This window comes from Parasteatoda tepidariorum, chromosome 1, assembly GCF_982258835.1.
Source record: "Parasteatoda tepidariorum strain Cologne lab strain chromosome 1, Ptep-v5.0, whole genome shotgun sequence".
NCBI classification, from domain to species: domain Eukaryota; kingdom Metazoa; phylum Arthropoda; class Arachnida; order Araneae; family Theridiidae; genus Parasteatoda; species Parasteatoda tepidariorum.
In genome coordinates, this window is record NC_141755.1 from 93,212,731 (window position 1) to 93,234,882 (window position 22,152).

A 22,152-nucleotide genomic window follows, 5' to 3' on the forward strand; every position below is an offset into this window, starting at 1 on the left:
GAGCTCAAACTGATTAAGAAATAACAGTTGTTTTAAACTTACAGTTATGGTAAGACAGTTCTAAATATTTATTTATTTCGTGTTGTCACTTTGAAACAGTATTTAACGTCTTTTTTTAAAAATGTTCTTTCATGTGACATTAAACATGATACCGTCAAGATTTCAAGATTCAAATTTCAAATCTTCAAGGTTCAAGATTTCGTTTTACTTGTTTGATTCTCATCTAGTTCAACTAGACTGACATTCGGGTTTCGCTGTCAATTTTTCAATCAACTTCACAACCAAACTATGAAATATATTTGTCTGTCGAGAATTGTTTGAAAAATATGTTTGGATTTTATCCTTTAATTTATGTTTTAAGAATATTAAAAGCATTTTTTAATTGTTGCTCAATCAGCGTTCGACAAATATATAGATGTTTTGAAACTCAATCAGATATGATATTGACTCGATTTTGTGACTCATTATAAATTACATTCAATTTTTGGTATAACTCGTAATGAAACACGAATTATTTTAGTTTCCGTTTTTAAAGGATGTAACGAAACTAATAAAATATACATTTTCAACATAAAAAATTTATAAGCAGACCAGATTACATACTTTGATAGTTACCTTCCATCAATAACATGTAATTTTTGTGACATCACTAAAATGAAATTGCTCCATTATAGCTGTTACGTTACTTTAACCTGATTAATAAATGCTCAATATTTTATTACCATTTTATCTAAAAGTTTATACCAATATAATAGCATTTTTTATTCACATAGAGAATCGAATTTCAAGAGATTGTCCGTGAACCCGAATACTGTATCTATGGAAGATTTAGGTCATTCAAATTACAGTTATTAATAAGTTAGGAAATAAAAATTTTATCTTAATTCTAAAAATTATTTGCTAACTTAACCCAAACTTTTTTTCCAATTAAAAAATGTTTCTAAATTAGAAAATAAATGGATTTTGATGCATGATCCGTAAACCAAAATCTTCCATCAATGGTATATTGAGATAACCCTGTTTGCATTTAGCAACAAGATAACGAAAAGATCTTAGTTCTCAAATTTATTTACCAGTTTAACCAAAAATTTCATTCCAATTAAAATTCATTTTTTAAATTAGAAAGGAAACGATTTTGATTTATGATTTGTAAACCAAAATACTTTATCTATGGTTAATATATTGAGATAAGTGTTCACTTGCAGTAACAAGATAAGTAATAAAGATTTTATCTTATCCCCAAAATTGATTTACTATAGTTTAACCAAAACTCTTCTTCCTATTGAAAAATATTTCTTAAAAAAGGGGAAAAAACGGAATTCTTAAGATGATCCGTAAATCTATATCTTGTTTCCATAATATAATGAGATCAGTTCAAAGTTATCGACAAGCTAAAAAATAAAGATTTTATCTCAGTCCCTCTTTTTACAAGTAACCATCACAGTCAGAGCAATAAAAACAACAATTAAAACATTTGGAAGGAAACGGCTCTGCGTCATCTTGAAATGTAGTGGAAGACTTTTCTTTTTTTTCTTTTTTTGATCTTCGATGCCAGATTTAGAAGAAGAAAGAAGAGACTTTCTCTCTCCTCTGGATCCAGTGATTTCCGTACTTTCAGGTGGCAGATCTTTAATTGCTGGGTGTCCCATCTCTTCAGCTGAATACTGGCTTCTTCTTTTTTGCCAACCTGTGATTAAATGCGTCGTCTTTCCAGATCTGACTGAATGTTGACTGGCATAGCTGTCTGGGATCTTTCGATTTCAGTCACTTACACCGAGTGTTGAAAGATTATGGTAAAGATAAGGTAGAATTTCACGTCGACTTTTTGACAAATCGCGCTATACAATGTACATAAAAAACGACGAGGATTTTAAAAGTTAGTTTTTGGGAATACTCAAACAGTTCTTTGGCATGGATATGACACGTCGTGCTGTAAAGAATATGATTATTGCTACACTTTGACTATATAACTGAGTAAAGAGTTTGTGACAGATTTGAAGGCAGGAGCATGCTGTGCAGGTGTTGTTATTTCTGGACTACATCAAAATCTCTTGTCAAAAAGTTCACAATGAGTGAAAGTGTTTTCTTCTCACTTTGCTGCAGCATTGTTTTTTTTTCCTTTCCTAATTTCGGGTAGTTTTTTTAACCCTCATCCGTAAATAGTCCATGGATCATAACTTTTAACAAGCGGTACAGTTGAGTTTGACAATAGAGAAATATTTGTCTTGAAGATGAGGACACATCATCATAATTGGCCAGACAGTCTAATGTGAACCAATGCCCTCCTCTGAAGATTTTTCCATAACGACTTCCGATCTATCTTTGATATCCAATTCTTTTCATTAATTGCAGGAAGATCAGACTCCACCGAATCACCTCATCTCTACCACGGTTTTCCAAGCTTTCTTGTTTCAGTGGGTCTAAAATACAATACGAGATTTTTCTTCAAAGGTTTTCGTAGCAATAAATTTTTACAGGATAGAGGTGTCAACCCTATGCCCTACCCCCAACCTAGAGGGCCAGTTGCCTGATATAATCCCCAGGGCCAGGGTGCCAGGCTATACCCCCAGACTCTGGGTACCCATTTTAGTCTCTTTTTACTACATGCATGAGCTGCATTGGAACTATTCTTTCACATCAGTCACCACTCGGTTGGAGGACACAACAAAATATAATTGAAATTCATACAGTGTCTTTTAGGAAGAGAAGGAGCCGTTTGCAGAAGAAGTAACTCCGATGCTGCGTTAGTGTCCGTTTAAAATAGTGTGAGGTGTGGTAGTTAGTGAGGAAGTTAGCAATCGCATTGTGCCTCAGAAGCTTTTTCATATTCGTGTCGTTCGTATTGTATCCATATTTTTCATACTAAGGACAATACTTGCAATTATTATATAACTTTGGTTACTTTTGTTCTGATTTATAATGTAGTTAAAACAGAACGCTTAAAGGTTCTTTTAAGCATTGAGTTTGTAATTTTGAAAGTATTGGGGTTTTTCAATTTCTTTAATGACAGCGGTTGCAGTTTAGACTTCTCTATAACTGTTTTTGATCGCAAAATCTCCTCTTAATTTTAATTACGTACCAGATCAACTTGCTCTAAGACTTGATCCAGCGTGAGTCCCACGTTTGAAACAATCTGCTCACATTGAAATTTTTAAGAAAATATACATTAACTTTAATGTTCTACATCTTATCTTCTGAGTTAGGCTCAAAGTTAAAATAGCATGATAGTGAATATTTTATCAAATCAACTATTTGAATACACTATCCACAGATGTTATGCTTGTGAAATAAGAATATATTGTGTCGTTACTTTTCTAATACTGAAAGAAAACACAAATATTAAAATCAAAAGGAAAAAACTTCTTTGAAAAAAACGCGCTAAAAAGCAGCAGAAATTTCAGAAAAAAGTATCAATACAAAACAAATGAAATAAAACAAAAATACGACCACCGAAGCCGACGTCTTCAGGGGGTACCGGCCCCGGTAGCCATTAAAAACAAAACCATTTCTATTTGAGGGAGAAGCAAAAGCTTAAAATATCTCCCTCAGTACCCCGATGGTTTTGCATAGAGGTCCAGGAAAAACAAGATACATTCAAAAGAATAAACAAATTACGAAAAGAAAATCAATAAAAATCATCAGAAAATTAAAAACTCACAGTCACAGGTCAAGAATCAACTTCAAAAGCGGAGGAAAAGAAAACACTAAAAACTGAAAAACAACGCCCCCTATAATAATGCGCAGTAAAAGTTTAAAAATGATATGAAAAGGTCAGGAGAAGGAGATACGTAGATAAATTAATAGAATGCTTAACTGGGGCTGCTCAGTTAAGACTAGAATTGCGCCCTGTTAAAAGAAAAAATATAAAAAAAAAAAACCTAAAAACCATCAATCATTTTTTTAATTAAAAAATTAACATTACAAAAATTAAAAGGAAAATCATTTTTACTCAAATTATTTAAAAAATTATCCACAGCTTCTCGAAAACTTTCAACATTATTACAAATTTTCTTGATCCTAACTAATTGCGAAAAAACAAGATTTTTGAATATTTTACTACACAAATTAGTTTTAAAGTTGCAGAAAAAAATAACATTAAAATTAAAGGCTTTTCTTTTATCAAACACACCAATTTTAATAAAATTGTTAACAATATCAATTTTAAAATCTAAATATTCAATATTAAAGCAATTTTCATTAGTTTTTTTCAGGACCAAATCACCAGGATAAATTGTATAAATAAAATTAAAATTGTCACAATTAAACAAAATTAAATCATCAATATATCGGAAAGCATCAAGCACTCCATGTTCAAGAAACTTAGCCTCAAAAAAGTGCAAAAAAATGTTGGCAAAAGCCCCAGAAAAGGAATTACCTTGTGGAATTCCAATAATTTGTTTATAAAAATCTAAACCATTAAAAAGAACATTCTCAAAAAGATTAAACTTGCATAAATCTAACCAGTTAAACCTATCAATTTTTTCATCAAATAAATACTTGTCATAAATACCTTCACAAATCTCAATAATTTTTTCATGTGGTATGCTGGTATACAAATTTTCAAAATCAAAAGTGTTAATGCTGGAAATATCATTACTTTTAATAAAATCCAAAACTTCAACATTACTTTCAATAATAATATTTTTTTCTTTTTTAATTTTAAGCAAAATAATTTTTAAAAAACAAAAAAACCTTTTACTAATATCAGAATTATAACTATTAGTACCACATGCTATAAACCTAAATTTAATTGGATTTTTATGAAATTTAACTATTGGAAATAAATATGGAAATGTAATCCTATTTAATTTAAATTTTAATTTTTTACTAAATGCAATAATTCTTTTTTCAATAACTTTTTTATCTTCTTTTAACTTTAAATAGGTATTATTTGCATTATATTCTCCAATAATCAATTTTTTAAAAAAATATTTACACATAATACAAAAATTATTTGAAGCTTTATCTACAACAGTAACAATGAATTTATCCTTAAGATTTTTAATTTTTCTAGATAAATCATAATCAATAAAAGTACCTTTAGGAAAAGAACTAAAACTGGTATTAAATAAATTAAATCTAACCCTTTCAATAATTTTAGCCTTCCACTCAGAAAAACCCTCAACAGGCCAATGATATTTTCTGGAAATTTTTGCAATAAAAAAATCTAGATCTTTTTTAATGGATAAAATAAAATCTTCTTTTTTCATCTTAACTCTGGTTCTAAATTTTGAACCCTTACTTAAAATGCTAATTAGATCCTGATCACCCACAATTTCCAAATTTCCGGTAATAACATGTCCATAATCATTATCAATAAATTTTGAAAAACCCTCCTCATTACAATAACAATCAGATTTAGAAATACAATTAAGATTTCGACTTAAAAAATTATAATTACACACCTTTTTCCTAAGTGTAAAAGAATATTTAAAAGCAGCAGTAACTCTAATTTGTTCTAAAGGAAAGAAATCAGAAAGACCATGAATAATCTGTGGTAACTTAGCATTTTCAAAATTCTTATCATGAAAATTAATCGTACAAAAAACCCTTTCGACTTTAGAAACATTATTAAAAAGCAAATCAGTTTTATTAACACCAATTTTTGATTTAATTAAATCCAAAACTATAAATTTAACAAGTTCAGTATCAAATTTAATTTTAGAACCAAATTTAATAAGGAAATTTTTTAAAATTTTATTTTTAAAACCAAAAATATATTTCCTAATAGTGAAAATATTATTCAAATTAACAGGTAAGTTACAAAAATTCGAAAACTCATCAAACTCAATAAATTTACCCTTACCTTTTCCACCTCCCCTTTTACTTCTAAATTTTGAATCACAAACACCAGGAAAATCAAAAACTTTTAATTTATTATAAATACAAAAATCTTCAGTATTAACAGTACCTTCCCCATTAAATTTACTATTTAATCCATAAGGAAAAAGAGTCTTAAGACTACCAATGTAAATATTTTCTAAATCAAGTCTTTTATCTAAATTTTCCATAAAATCCAAAATAAAAAGAGTAACATTATTAAAATCATGAAATTGAAAATGTAAAATTTCATAATCCGTGGAACAATTACTATTATTGAAATTTTTTATAGCTGATCTGTGTGAATTAATCCGCTTATGAAATTCAAGACCTGTCTGACCAACATAACACAAATTACAACAATTGCACTGAATTAAATAAATAATATTAATACTTTTACAAAAAAATACATTAGAATGACTGTCAATTTGAGAACTATCAGCCAAAGGACAAGTTTTACATTTTTTATTACAACATTTCTTAAACTTTTTAAATTTTTTTATATTTTTAAATTTATTTAAACAAAATATTTGACTTAGTAACTTTTTGTCCGAAGTAATCCCTAAGTCAAGACTAACTTCAGTGCTCCTTGTTTGGGCGCGCGACGAGCCAGGCGCCATAAAATATTTATATATTGTACTTTGCATTATTTTAAAATTAACCTAAAAGGAAATACTAAATTAGACTTATAAAACCTAGACATCCAACAAAACCCTTTGACGCTTTAAATTAATTAGAAAACACCTGAAGCATGAAATAAAAACAAAATAATTTTTCAAAATAATTTTTCAAATAAGAAAAGCGCAAATGCAGCATAAACCAAATTTGAAAATTACAATACTGAAAGAAAACACAAATATTAAAATCAAAAGGAAAAAACTTCTTTGAAAAAAACGCGCTAAAAAGCAGCAGAAATTTCAGAAAAAAGTATCAATACAAAACAAATGAAATAAAACAAAAATACGACCACCGAAGCCGACGTCTTCAGGGGGTACCGGCCCCGGTAGCCATTAAAAACAAAACCATTTCTATTTGAGGGAGAAGCAAAAGCTTAAAATATCTCCCTCAGTACCCCGATGGTTTTGCATAGAGGTCCAGGAAAAACAAGATACATTCAAAAGAATAAACAAATTACGAAAAGAAAATCAATAAAAATCATCAGAAAATTAAAAACTCACAGTCACAGGTCAAGAATCAACTTCAAAAGCGGAGGAAAAGAAAACACTAAAAACTGAAAAACAACGCCCCCTATAATAATGCGCAGTAAAAGTTTAAAAATGATATGAAAAGGTCAGGTTTTTCTGCAACTTTAAAACTAATTTGTGTAGTAAAATATTCAAAAATCTTGTTTTTTCGCAATTAGTTAGGATCAAGAAAATTTGTAATAATGTTGAAAGTTTTCGAGAAGCTGTGGATAATTTTTTAAATAATTTGAGTAAAAATGATTTTCCTTTTAATTTTTGTAATGTTAATTTTTTAATTAAAAAAATGATTGATGGTTTTTAGGTTTTTTTTTTATATTTTTTCTTTTAACAGGGCGCAATTCTAGTCTTAACTGAGCAGCCCCAGTTAAGCATTCTATTAATTTATCTACGTATCTCCTTCTCCTGACCTTTTCATATCATTTTTAAACTTTTACTGCGCATTATTATAGGGGGCGTTGTTTTTCAGTTTTTAGTGTTTTCTTTTCCTCCGCTTTTGAAGTTGATTCTTGACCTGTGACTGTGAGTTTTTAATTTTCTGATGATTTTTATTGATTTTCTTTTCGTAATTTGTTTATTCTTTTGAATGTATCTTGTTTTTCCTGGACCTCTATGCAAAACCATCGGGGTACTGAGGGAGATATTTTAAGCTTTTGCTTCTCCCTCAAATAGAAATGGTTTTGTTTTTAATGGCTACCGGGGCCGGTACCCCCTGAAGACGTCGGCTTCGGTGGTCGTATTTTTGTTTTATTTCATTTGTTTTGTATAGTTACTTTTCTAACTCATTTATACAATTCACCACCCTATTTTAGATCCTCACGTTATTTTTCGATCCAAAATATGTTCTTCAAAGTTTTGTGATTGGTTAAATTTCCTCAGAATAAAATTTACGTTTTAATGTGGGTTAAATAAAATTTTTCAGTTATTTATTAACGATGTTCATGATGTCAGTACAAAAAAATATTTCGAAGCACGTACCTTTTATAGATATCATTAAAGTTTTGATATTAATGTTCTGGTAAATTTAAATTCAACTAAGGATACTGATATTTTAAGAACCAACGATAAAATGGCTGAGATCGATTTTTAAAAGTGAAAACTAGAGAAAAAACTAAATACAAAGGTGTTTTGAAAAACGTAAAAAACAAAACATCTCCTTATGGTATGATTAAGGAAAAAACAAAAACATTCGGGACACTTGCTCACGATTACAACTTAAGATGGGCCCCAAAAATAACTTATCGGAATTCATTTCAGAAATTTTTAGCAATTATCTCTATATATTTTTTCATATGGTTCATTTCAAGAAAATTATATATTGGAAAAGAACTTTTAATGTAAACCTAATTTTATATGAAAGTTGTATTTTATAGCAATACATCGAATGTGTGTTCTACATGTGGACTGACTTTTCAAGAAGATCTGTACCTAGATCACAGATTCTGTAAAACCCTGTATCCTTGCTTACGTGCAGTTTTACCTCAACTACCTTAAGATAGAAAAAAAAATTCTATAAAAATTTTATATTTACATAATTCCTAGATTCTAAATCATTTCCTACTGATTCCTTCTGATTCTGAATCCATACCTCTTTTCTTTTTGAACAGGTATTTTAATAAGGTAAAAAATACCATATAGTGTTTGCGTAATTTATGATAAATTTACATAAATAAATTCACCTAAGACCATAGCCTGAGTTTGAGTCTAAAAATAACTTTCGGGAATTCATTTTTCATTTTCTAATATTTATCTTTATATGTTTATATCACATGAACCATTTCAAGAAAATTACATTAGTATCGGGAACAATAATAGGGAAAGAATTTTTACCGAAAACTTAATTTAAATTTAAAGCTGACATATTCTACATCGTATATTGCGTTTTACATACGAACTGTTCTTTCAAAAAGATCTGTGATTAGATCTCAGATTCGCTAAAACTGTTCCCCATTTTTATCATTACTACATAGGAATAAAGTAAAAATTAGAAAAGTCACATAAATCCTAAATTCTAAATCATTTTCTTATGTCTAGAAGAACAGATTTTTTTTTCAAACAGTAAAAGAATCTGCAAGACCATGGAAATATGATTTGTTTTACTATTTAAATTTTCATTGTATGGCATCGTACATTGCGTTTTACATACGAATGATCTTCCAAAAAGATCTGTGTTTAGATCTCAGATTTGCTAAAACTGTCCCCCATTTTTATCTCTTCTACATAGCAACAGAATAAAAATTAGAAAATTCACATAAATCCAAAATTCTAAATCATTTTCTTATGTCTAGAAGAACAGATTTTTTTTCAAACAGTAAAAGAATCTACAAGACTATGAACGTATGATTTGTTTTATTGTTTAAATCTTAATCGTTATGGCATCGCGTTTTACATACGAGTTGAGATTCCAAAAAGATCTGTGTTTAGATCTCAGATTAACTAAAACTGTTCCCCATTTTTATCTCTACTACATAGTAACAGAGTAAAAATTAGGAAATTCACTTAAATCCGAAATTCTAAATCATTTTCTTATGTCTAGAAGAACTGATTTATTTTCAAACGTTACAAGAATCTACAAGACTATGAACGCATGATTTGTTTTATTATTTAAATCTTAATCGTTATGGTATCGCGTTTTACATACGAATTGAGATTCCAAAAAGATCTGTGTTTCGACCTCAGATTCGCTAAAAACTGTTCCCCATTTTTATCTCTACTACATAGTAACAGAGTAAAAATTAGGAAATTCACTTAAATCCGAAATTCTAAATCATTTTCTTATGTCTAGAAGAACTGATTTATTTTCAAACGTTACAAGAATCTACAAGACTATGAACGCATGATTTGTTTTATTATTTAAATCTTAATCGTTATGGTATCGCGTTTTACATACGAATTGAGATTCCAAAAAGATCTGTGTTTCGACCTCAGATTCGCTAAAAACTGTTCCCCATTTTTATCTCTACTACATAGTAACAGAGTAAAAATTAGGAAATTCACTTAAATCCGAAATTCTAAATCATTTTCTTATGTCTAGAAGAACTGATTTTTTTTCAAACGTTACAAGAATCTACAAGACTATGAACGCATGATTTGTTTTATTGTTTAAATCTTAATCGTTATGTCAAATTGAGATTCCAAAAAGATCTGTGTTTCGACCTCAGATTCACTAAAACTGTTCCCCATTTTTATCTCCACTAAATATTAACAGAGTAAAAATTAGAAAATTCACATAAATCCTAGATTCTAAATCATTTTCTTATGTCTAGAAGAACAGGTTTTTTTCAAATGGTAAAATCAAATGAACGTATGATTTGTTTTATTATTTAAATATCGCTCTGTAATTTCGATGTAATCTAAAATTAATTTAAATAAATTCCTCTCTCTAAAAAAAAAGAATTGCTTCAATGCAATACATCATCACGATCAGTTCTTGATTCACGTTTTATCCACGTGTGAGACGGTTTCACGGAGTTGACCCTCACGTAGTTTCAGGAGAATCCTGTACTTTTCTTGGATAATTACTGGGCCTGGATGGCGAGTAATTTATTCAGCAGGAGGCGCCTATTACCGAAATGTCTCACGATATACAGGCGAAACCTCATCTTTCTTATTTTCTTTCAGCCCGATTGACAGCTTCGGTAAACACAAGTGACAGCAGTTAGTATAAGGCCCTCCTTTTGACAAGCGCCATTTTGCTTTAATTGCTAGGATGGGAACTTTTGGCGACAAACTCACGCCATTGCTGTCGATGCACATTACTTTGGCTGCAAAACGGGTAAAGGAAAAGTTTCGCGGTCAAAGAAGATCTCTTTTTGTTTTACTTCAGTAATATTAAATGATTGAATCGTTAGTTGCGCTAAAGAGAATACAAGGAAAAACACTTGCGCCAAAATAAGAATAGGTATTTTCAGTATTGGATTTTGTGATGCAGTTCGCGTTTGTTTCATATTTTTCTAATGGAACTGTTCCGCAATTTATTTTCGATTTGTGTTTTATTTTGCTCTGATTTCTAGGATGGGAACTTTTGGCGACAAACTTATGCCATTTCTTTCAGTACACATTAATTTAGCTGCAAAACGGGTAAAGGAAAAGTTTGGTGGTCAAAGAAGATTTCTTTTTGTTTTACTTCAGTAATATTAAATTGGTCATTAATATTAAATGCGATTTCATAGTACAAAGAAAATCAGTTCCGTCAAAATAAGAATATGTATTCTCAGTATTGCAATTTGTGACACAGTTCGCGTTTGTCTTATGTTCTTCGAATGGAACTTTTAAATCCGTGTTTTATTTTCAAATATGACTACATTTTTTTTAAGTTTTGGAAATAAATTTTTGAAGGATTATAGTTATCTATAAAAACATTAAATAAACATGCATCGATTCAAAAATATATTATAGGCAAGGGCTGAAATGCAAGAGCAAATCAGGTTTAGAAAAAGAATTAAAAAAAAAAAAAACACGTAGGAACATGGAATTGCAAATGCTATTCGAAGCAGATGGAGGGAGCTGCTAACTGTAAGTAGTATACAAAGACATTTAGAAAAAAATCTTTCTACATCATTTTATTTTTACTATATTTCCAAACATGCTACTATTACAGCTGTTGCTCAACTGTTGCGTCAGCAAAATACGTATGTCCAAGTCACATCTGGTATGTTTAAGAAGACGAGCTATTCCATGAAGTCAAAAATGTGCCTCAATAACAAAACTTAGACCACTTCCTGTCGTAGTATTGGTTGTAAATGTGTAACATACGTAAAAATATAGTAAAAATAAAATGATATTGAATGAATTTTGCTTATAATAGTACATTACGCTTAACTTGCAACATTCTCTTGCGGTACCTGATAGCGTTTGAAACACCATAAACCTTTGTGATATTTATTCTTTATCTATGCTTGATTCGTTACGGTATTTTGAATCACTCGGTGTATAGAAAGAGCTTGGGACAATAAAATTATAGCTAAGCAATAGTTTTTCCAAAGATAACAGTTTTATATAAAGCTTACTCTACTATTGTTATCAGATAGATATTATCGAGAATTATAGAAATGCCACGCAATTCGAACCCCGATCAGGTGACAAGGACAACGCCAGAGCTGGTATCCCTTTCTCCAGACTTCTATACCAACGAGATAAATTATATTTAATTTGCATTTACCCGTTATCGCCATGATCGAACTCTTGAACCCTAACCCTTCCTGAAACTTAACCATAAGCAGTGTAAATGACAACCTAATTGACTGCAACTCTTGTTGCGCACTCAAAAATTGTGTGATTTTTTGATTGAACAAAAATTCTCCTAAGCCATTTTAAAATAAGGCTTATCATTATATTACCCTGAGACCTTCATAGATATTTAAATTATATTTATCTTTAAAAGTCAATAAAAAAAAGCAAATTAAGGCAATTTCTTTTTTTTTTCTAACCTAACGAAGAACTTTCCTTTCATGTCAAACTTAGAAGTAATTAACAATAGATTAAATGCTCTTAACAGACTATATCGATCTTTATTTCAGTCGCAGCTTTTCGGCAATTTTTGGACTGTCCTATACAGGCTGTACTACTAACGTAGAACAACTCCCACTATTCCAAATGTACAAAGAACCTCAGAAAGATAATCGTCTGCTGTCCCATCCCCAGCAGCCCCCTCAACTTAATTAGCTTGTGGCATCACGCAGACGAGAATGTCGGCTGACCAAGACGCCCACGTCACAAAGCCCAGTAATTGCATTCTCTCATTAACCGCCCTTATGTTCCAACCCCCAAGGCCCATTTCTTTCTTGCAGAAAAACGAACCTTCTGCTGTAATTAAACCTCTCGTCAACCCCCTCTCGTTTTCCTAGACAACACCACGACCCGTTAATTTTTCCCTTCGCTGCAAAATCGACCAATAAGATACGATGAGACAAAGTTAAAAAGTCATGATGAAAATGTTCGAAATTTCATTAGCAGAAAAATCGTTTGCTTTTTTTTTTGCCCCTTTCTATAACTGTTAAAAGCTTCGGAAAAAAAGTTCTATTTAGTTTCTCGAATACGAATTACACGAAGTAGAAATTTTACAAGTTTTGATTAAAAGTAACAGGAATTTTTTGATTTCATTAATGAAGAAAATGTTCTTTTGCTTTAAGTGTTTTAATAGAAAATATTCGTGCTTTTTTAATTTGTCAGCTAGTAAATGAAGTTTGAAATCTTCTTTTCTTTGTTTTAAGTTAATGTATGCTCGAACAGAAAGTCTCAGAACTACTTCTCGAACTCTTGACTAAAAAATACTTCACGAAACACAATTAAAAGATTAATAAAGAAAGCTTTTAACTGTAAAAAAGTGAATCAAAATTTTAATAACTTGAAATAAGTTTAGTTTGAACATCTTAAAGTTTTCATCTAGTAATTTTTTTTTCGTTTTAATATAATTTATTTTTCCATGTTTTATTAAAATTAAAATCTTATTACTTTTTTTCCGAAATATATGAATTTTTTCGAGTTTTTGCTTTGTTCAAATCTTCGCGTTTAATTTCTAATAAAATCAATATTCTCCATTTTGATTACTTCAAAATCTGAGTTGCTTAAGTAGAGATAGGTTACTTTTTGCCTTGTCCATAATTGAGCTGAATTTCTAATGAAATCAATATACTCCATTTTGATTACTTCAAAAGCTGAGTTGCTTAAGTAGAGAAAGGTTACTTTTTGCTTTGTCCATAATCGTAAGGAATTTCTAATGAAGTCAAAATTTTCCGTTTTGATTACTTCAAAAACTGAGTTGCTTAAGTAGAGATAGGTTACTTTTTGTCTTGTCCATAATTGAGCGAAATTTCTAATGAAATCAATATTCTCCATTTTGATTACTTCAAAAGCTGAGTTGCTTAGGTAGAGATAGGTTACTTTTTGCTTTGTCCATAATCGTATGGAATTTCTAATGAAGTCAATATTTTCCGTTTGATTACTTCAATCACTGAGTTGCTTAAGTAAAGATAGGTTACTTTTTGCCTCATCCGTAATCGTGTTTATTTTATAATAAAATCAATATTCTCCAATTTGATCACTTTGATGGCTGACTTGCTGAAGTAGAGATATGCTACTTTTTGTCATGCCCCTAATCAAATAGAATATCTAATCAAATCAATATTCTCCATTTTGATCGTTTCGATAGTTGAGTAGTAAGTAGCTCAAATTACTTTCTGCTTGGTCCATGATAGTACGGAATTTCTAATGAAGTCAATATTCTCCATTTTGATTACTTTAAAAGCAGAGTCGCTGAAGTAGAGATAGGTTAAATTTTGCCTTGTCCATAATCGCATGGAATTTCTAATGAAATCAATATTCTCCATTTTGATTACTTCAAAAGCAGAGTCGCTGAAGTAGAGATAGGTTACTTTTTGCCTTGTCCATAATCGCATGGAATTTATAATGGAATCAATATTCTCCATTTTGATTACTTCAAAAGCAGAGTCGTTGAAGTAGAGATAGGTTACTTTTTGCCTTGTCCATAATTGCATGGAATTTCTAATGAAATCAATATTCTCCATTTTGATTACTTCAAAAGCAGAGTCGCTGAAGTAGAGATAGGTTACTTTTTGCCTTGTCCATAATCGTATGGGATTTCTAATGAAATCAATATTCTCCATTTTGATTACTTCAAAACCTGATTGGTTTAAGTAGAGATCGGTTTCTTTTTGCCTTGCTCTTTGCAAAGCTTTCCATTTTGATCAATTAAGTAGTTGAGTTGCTTGAGTACAGATGGCCAAAAATCGTGCATAACTTTTGATGAAGTCTCCATTTGTGTTGCTTCAGTAGTCGGGTAGTTCTGGACATTATATGATTCACTTTTGACTTGGCAACATATTGTGTTTTACTTTTGAAAAATCAAGACTCTCCATGTTGGTAAATTTAAAAGAAGAGTAATTTGAGGGTAATATTCTACGTTTTCTACATAGTCCCCGGATGGTTCATCTTAAGATGTTCTACATTCAAAATGTGCGTCGTCTGTAGTCTTACTTAGTCAGTAAGTTTAGTTACTAAGTTTAGTTAAGTTAGTTAGTTGCTAAGTTTTACTTAGTAGTTTTACCATCTAATTAAGTGATTATTTTTGCTTTTAGTTTATTCCTTTATTTTTGCATTGATAAAATGTTGTTAAAAACAGTAATAGCAGATAACGATTACAGTAATTGCGCTCGAATATTATAGTTAGCCTTTACCAAAGTGATATTTTTTCGAATATTTTGGGGGTTGTTCCATAATTCGTTGTTCAGTGATTATAGTGACGTTTTCACAATTAATATGAAGTTTATTGTACTTAGATAAAAATCTACATTGCGTCATGTGTACTAAAATATTAAGATTATAACGAAAAGTATTTTGTTAAACCAAGTATACATAAACTACGGTGCGATTGTTCACCTCCGATTACCTTTATTCTTTTTGACTAAGTGATGTTTCCCATAAAAAAAGAATAAAGATACAACAGATTCTTTAACTTTATTATTTCGCATTTAAAAAACGAAAAAAGAAGTGAAAATAAAGTTCTTACTATTACACAAAAGATTTATTCAATCGACGATTCTTTCTAAAAACTTATCCCTTTTCTTCGATCATAAAACTAAAATTATACCTACGGAAAAGGATTTTTAAAATAAAAATCCCCTTTTTTTAAAGGAGTAATTAATCATCTTTTTTTTCAAACTAAAAAAGAAAGGTATGCTCAGTCGAAACTCATCAAGTATAATCAATTGCAGAACTTAAATCTTCATCGAACTCCATAGCTCTAAAACGAAAGAAAAAATAGTCTGCTAGAGTAGTTAACTTAATATGGCCCATTTCATTGTTAACGCTCAAAAGGAAAGCTTAAGTTTTTTCCCCCTCCCCCATCCCTATAACCCTAGCCCCCCTAGACTCTTGACAAAGTGGCTAAATTGGAACTGATGCAGACTTATTACTTGATCTAGGTAAAGTCCGTTAAGTTTCTGTAGCTCATTTTGGGTGATCCCTAAGGTTTTTACGAACGAACTATTTTCTTTTTATACAACCTGGAATGACTTATACAGACAAGCAAGAGCACTTACTACTCCAAGCTATAGCTCTTTTTTTTTCACTTTTTACCTTTTAACTCAATCTATCGTTTATTTGGTTTTTTTCGTTTTTTTCTTTATTTCTGTTATCTTTCAACGGGGGAAATTGAGGTTGAGAATTTGTTCGCATTTTTAGCGCCGAGGAGAATTATGACAAATCTCACCGAAGAAAGTATTTTTATTTTTACTTAGAGCCGCAATATATCAATTATATTTTATCCTTAAAATAGAAATCATTGAGTTTGTTTAGTTTTGCTTAGTTTGTTTGAGAAAATGAAGATTTGTCACTATGAATGGTTTTGGTTGTACCTGTTTCAATTTATATATTTCAGCTCATTTTGAAGAACTACCCATAAAGGTGGTTTATCATGACATACTTTCTTAGAAAGCCATACCAATCTTTAACAGAACAAAACGGTAATCTCTAAGCAGAACTCGCACAGTATAGTAGTTTAATACTATATGTTACGAGCTGAATATAGTATATAGCAAATAAGGAAAAAATATGGCGTTCATTTGGTAATTTTTCTGTTCCTATAAGGTAATGGCTTATCAGAAGTTATGGTTTTCAAAATTAGAGTTTTCATTACCATACAATTAGAAAAAATGTTTCTGTGATGTACATTTAATTTATCCCCCTCTTTAAGTTGGAAACTATTGCTCCCCATTATTAATATTTTTCAATTGAAAACTGCTAAATCTAGAAAGAATATGGTAGTTTGATTTGAAACATAAAATTTTACAGTAAAAAACTTTTCTAAAACTTTCCAAGCTATCTAGAGGATAAGTTTTAAATATGAATGTTAAAGGTAAAAAAGTTAAAAACTATTTTGCCTAAAAAAAGAATATTAAAAGCAAATCTGAATGTTAAGTTTAATGTAAAGTCTGAATGTAATATTAAAAACATATCTAAATCTATATTTTGGAATGAAAATGTATTCTTCTTTTTAAGTATACAAATTATACAAGAATTTCATACATTTATTTATTCATCATGTTGCTGAATTTTAGGTTAAATTTTTTTTTACTTCATACTACGTAAACTATTTATACTGCGCAAGAAATAATTTTCCACAATAAAAAAACCCCTAAAAAATACAAAATGTTTCTTGAAAGAATGCATCTAATTTTATGTAATAGGTTATTTTACTCAGTGATCTAATTATTTGTAACCAATTTTCTTATCTTTATTATTTTTCTTTCTGAGGGTCGATCTGGATTATTTATAAACTATTTACAATTAATTTAGAACACATAATTGAATCATTGAATAAGTTTTAATACTTTATTTATTATAATTTATTTATCTTTCTTTAATTTTTTAAATGGTCCATTAAAATAAGCTATTATATTTTTTAAATCTAAAATCATTATTTAATTTAAATTCATTTTAAAGGTTGATTTTTTAATTTAAAAAAAAACAATTTTAAAATAGCAATTTATAATTAAAATAAATTGTACAATTTTCTACAAGACCTTTGCAGCTTTAGGTACACTTTCAAGTAAATACTACTCTGTAATGTAAAATTTGCATTGACGTGTACAACTTAGATCTTTTACATCAACCTGTATTTTCTTAGGTAATTTATACTTCAATCTTAATTTTATTTAAGTCTTGTACTCTTCAGTAACTCCTAGCACCACTTTGGGGGTGGTTAAAGAATAAAAAGAAAAAGGGGCACTACGTTCTAATTTGATAATGGAGGCAAGTGGAAAGGGTCTTTCCGCACACAAAGGGGAATTTTTAAGACTCCAAGCTGATCGAGCTCACAAAAGAAGGTTTTGAAAGTGGGGTCCGGCCTGGCCTTTGTTTTCCGCTTTTTATGTTGGTCTCCTTTTTTTATAGTTTTTTTCTATGTATATAACAACAAACTTCGTTAGTCAGAGGGCCCTGTCAGTTCTGTATGTAGGGTGGGTTCTTTTTTCCCACCTACGTTCTTTTTTATTTTCGCGAAACAAAGTGCCGCTTGTAAGAAATTGAGTTGCCCCGTCATTGTCGTCTCTTCCTGACACTTTCTTTTTAATGACGCCTTTCAGATTGAGATTTAATTTGTTATTATTTTTTTTTTTTTTTAGAAGATTCGAACTACTATTTAGGAAATTCTTGTTTAACGCAAAACGTCAAATATATTTTGTTCTAACGTTTTCTGCGTAGGAACATTTAAATTCCATTAAGATTTTAACGCAAACTAATATTATGAGATTGATTTAATTAAATTATTATTTTTTTTTAAAAATTGGAAATTATTAGGAGGATCTTGTTTAAATCAGAAAGAAAAATATATTTTGATCTTGAGTTTTCAATTTTAAAATATTTATACTTCATTAACATTTTAACACAGACTGAAAATATGAGACTCACTCGTAATTTGTCTAAGAATACGAGATTAAAATTTTGAAAATTTCAATTTTTGAAAATTTTTAAAAAACATCTAAAAATTTTTAGTTTATTTTTTAGAAGATTCGAGCTAATTAGCATATTTAAATAAATTACACCAAGAAACTGAAGCGGGAAGATATTACTTGTTTGAAAAAACTTCATTCGTTTCAAAAACATACAAATCTGAAATAACAGTCGGCATATTTCAAGCGCACAAAAATAGGAGCCAATTTTCAAGACTTGCCAGATGTAGATGAGAAGAAACAAAAGTGATTTGAAATATAAGATGTAAAATTGACAACGAAACATGAAAACATAAAGAAACAAAGCTGGAAAAAACAGCAGTAGCCGACCTGTTCGACTACTGCTGTTTTTTAAGTTATGTTAATCTAGTAAGTTATGTTTCTAATATGATCAAACTCCATTAAATATAATTATGACTTTCAGTGAGCGATGCATTATTAGTTGTACATATATTTATCGAATATTTGTTTTAGAGAAAAAACCTTTTGATATCTCTCAAAAATATTTATAAAAGTCGCCAACTTAAAAAAACTTTAAACTATTATGCAGAAAAGGTAATCATACAAGTTGCTTTGCACTGAAAAAAATCTATTAAATTCTTTTGTGATAAACAAAAGTCAAGATGTAGGTCTAAGAAAGCATGATATCTAGGAATGCTAACTTAGGATTAAAGTTTCAGGGGAACACAACCCTCAAAGTAATAGCTTCACCCACTTAAAATGGTTTGTTTACATTATTTTTTATGTTAAATTTAAGTTCCACTCCTATAAATAATTTCATTTCTATATTCGATAACGATGCATAATAGTGTGAATATACATATATATTTTTAATATTTACTAAGAAAATGACTTTTCATTTGATTAAAAAATTAAACAGAAAAAAAATTAAATTAAATTAAATAGCAAAAAAAAAAAAATGTTTATAGTTACTACAAATAAAATAATATTCATGCTTAATAATTAAGTTTGCTTAATGCTTAATAATTAAGTTTGACAGCGTCGTTTCAACCTGCTTGAAGTTATACGATACGGCTTTAATTCATTTAAATATTAAGTGAAACTGTTCGTTTTTAACAATAAGTTCAACAAGTATTGTTTAAGCCATGATGGCTTTCAGGGGATAGAGCGTTCGCCTTCCAATTAGATAAACCGGGTTCGAATCCCAGCGATGACTGGTCGATACGAATTCCGCATTCGGCTTGCACCGACCACAGTGCTGACGTAAAATATCCTCAATGGTAAACGGATCATGGTTAGAGTCTCCTTACCGTCTGGCTAACCTTGGGAGGTTCTCGTGGTTTTCCTCTCAATGTAACGTAAATGTGGGTTAGTTCCATTAAAAAGTCCTCCACGAAGGCAAATTTCTCCCAATACTTGACTCAGCAGTTCCCTTCTCTTCTGTATTGGGTTCAAAATTACAAGACTACGGAGTTGAACACTAGTAGTCATAAATGCAAAAAAAAAAATGGGTCGGCTGTTCAACTACGGTTACAAAATAAAATAAAAAACAAGTATAGTTTTAACCTGCTGAAGTTGAAAGTTTAACAGTTTCAACTTTAACCAACTTAAGTTTAATGTTTAATAATGTGGTTAAAAATTGCTTGAATTCAATATTAGGTTTACTCGTAAGTAAAATTGTAAGTTTATTTAATTTATCAAGAGAAAAAAAAATGGCGAGAAGCAACTATTTCTCATAAAATTTCAAATTTTTATTTTATAGACTTTAAAGAAATGAACAAGAGAAAATTTTTTATTTTTTCCAATTCTTTGATTACAAAGAGATTCGGTTTTTGTTCACAAAGTTTTTCCATTTCTAATCGAAAGATGCTTCAAAATATTCCAAATCAGAATGTCGTCATCTGAAAAAAAAGAAAACAGTTCTTTAAACTTATATCTAATCAAGAGATATCAAAGAAATTATTTTTTTCTTTTTCACTTTAAAAAAAGTGAAATAAAAAATTAAATTGAATCCCGCATAACCTAAATAAAAAAATAAATTCTCAATCCACTCAAAACTTCACATACTTCATGATTTCTAAAAGAAACACGAACAAATCGAAAAACCGCGTTAGAACAACCGAAAGAATTAATTAGTATTCGACAATGCTTCCTTTTTGTCATTAAAGTAATGAGAATGCGATCGAATTTCTTACCGTGTGGTTTCGAATTCCATGTTTTCTTTGCTTTTTCTTCGGTTTTTGTAATTCCGAATAACTTTTTTTTTATTCAAAAACCTGCATTATTTTATTAAGTGGGCTTTTTCTTTCTCGTATTTATACGTACCTTCGGGCTATTCTAAAAAAGTTAAATTCAACTCTTCAGCAAATTATGCAGGTTCGATTCATTGCAGACGATGTTGTTTTAATGCAAATTGTTGTTTCAACTCGATCATAGTATCATTAAGAAATGCGATCGTCTGCTATATTTAATAAAATCAAGCACTTCAACTGTAACAATACAAGTCTGAATTTATGCGTGTTCGTGGCACGCATTTGTTCTATTAGATGAATTTTTTAATTTTTAAATTAAAGAAGAAAACAAGTAAAAAGTACCAAAACAATGGAGTTGGAAACAAAAACACGAGGAAGGAAAATAATAATTTAATAACATCTTTTCAATTAACTTAAATTGTAATTCAATAAACATGGAAAAGCAAATAATGCTGCTTTGTATTTAAAATTTGTTTTTCCTTTTTTCCTTAAAAAACTTTTAATGTTTATTGTTTCAAGCCACATTATTTTGCTTTATTTTTAAATAAAGTACATACATAGGTTGCACATAAAATAACGTGAGGTGTTTCAAGTTAACAAAAACAAAAACAAAGCTTGCGAAATTTTCAAACGAAAAAAAAAATGTTCCCAATTATGTATTTGGTTTCAATTTTAACAATAAATAAATAAATAAAATTTTTTTTTAAATGAATAAATGGTAAATAAGCACTTGAAACCGAGAGGCAAAGATTTAACGCTTCCAGCATAGTATGTAATTTTCTGATCAGCGGTTTCCAAATTTTGTCGGCTATGAAACCCTAAATGATCAAATTTCTTTCTGCGAAACCCCGACTTTGTAAATAATGATGCACATAAAATAAAGTAAATAAAAACAATATATAGTTAAATATATATAAACAATTGTGATCGTTATGTCCAATAAAAGACTATTTTATCCTGAAAAGATTTAATAGAAGAATGATTTTTTTCATAGTTTTTGTTCCTTAATATAGCTTTAAATTAGATTTTATATCCGATAGTTGAATTTGCACTTCTGGAATTGTATCTAATTTAGTTTTAAATTTGTGTCTACAGTAAATTCACAAGATGAAAATAAACTAAATAAGCCGAATGATTATTTATTTTATTTTCAGACTGTAAATTAAAAATAAATTCCATGTTAAATTTTGATTCGATGTTATTTTTGATTAAATGAAAGCTGAAAGAACTGTTATAAACGTTGAAAATGGTAACCAAGGAAACATATTTCTTTATTTTAGCGAATTTAGTTACTTTATTTTAATTTTAAAAGCGCGATGATAAATACTGATGCAGCTTCTCATAAATCCAGGTCTTTTTCAAGTCAAGATATTGTTTTCAGAAAAATACTGATTAAAAAAAAAAATGATTCAAATTCTTTTCAATTTATTTTTTTATTGGATTTTTATT

The 22,152-nt window shown here is 29.4% G+C and overlaps 1 long non-coding RNA gene across 2 annotated transcripts in view; it reads right to left on the reverse strand.

Moving 5' to 3' along the window:
• Positions 1-20,186: 20,186 nt before the first annotated feature.
• Positions 20,187-22,152, reverse strand: part of LOC107441404 (uncharacterized) — a 279,536-nt gene continuing 277,570 nt past the window's right edge. For both annotated transcript variants that reach the window (XR_015435857.1, XR_001583730.4), the window contains one exon: positions 20,187-20,352. This is a non-coding gene — a long non-coding RNA (uncharacterized LOC107441404). The remainder of the gene's footprint in view (positions 20,353-22,152) is intronic.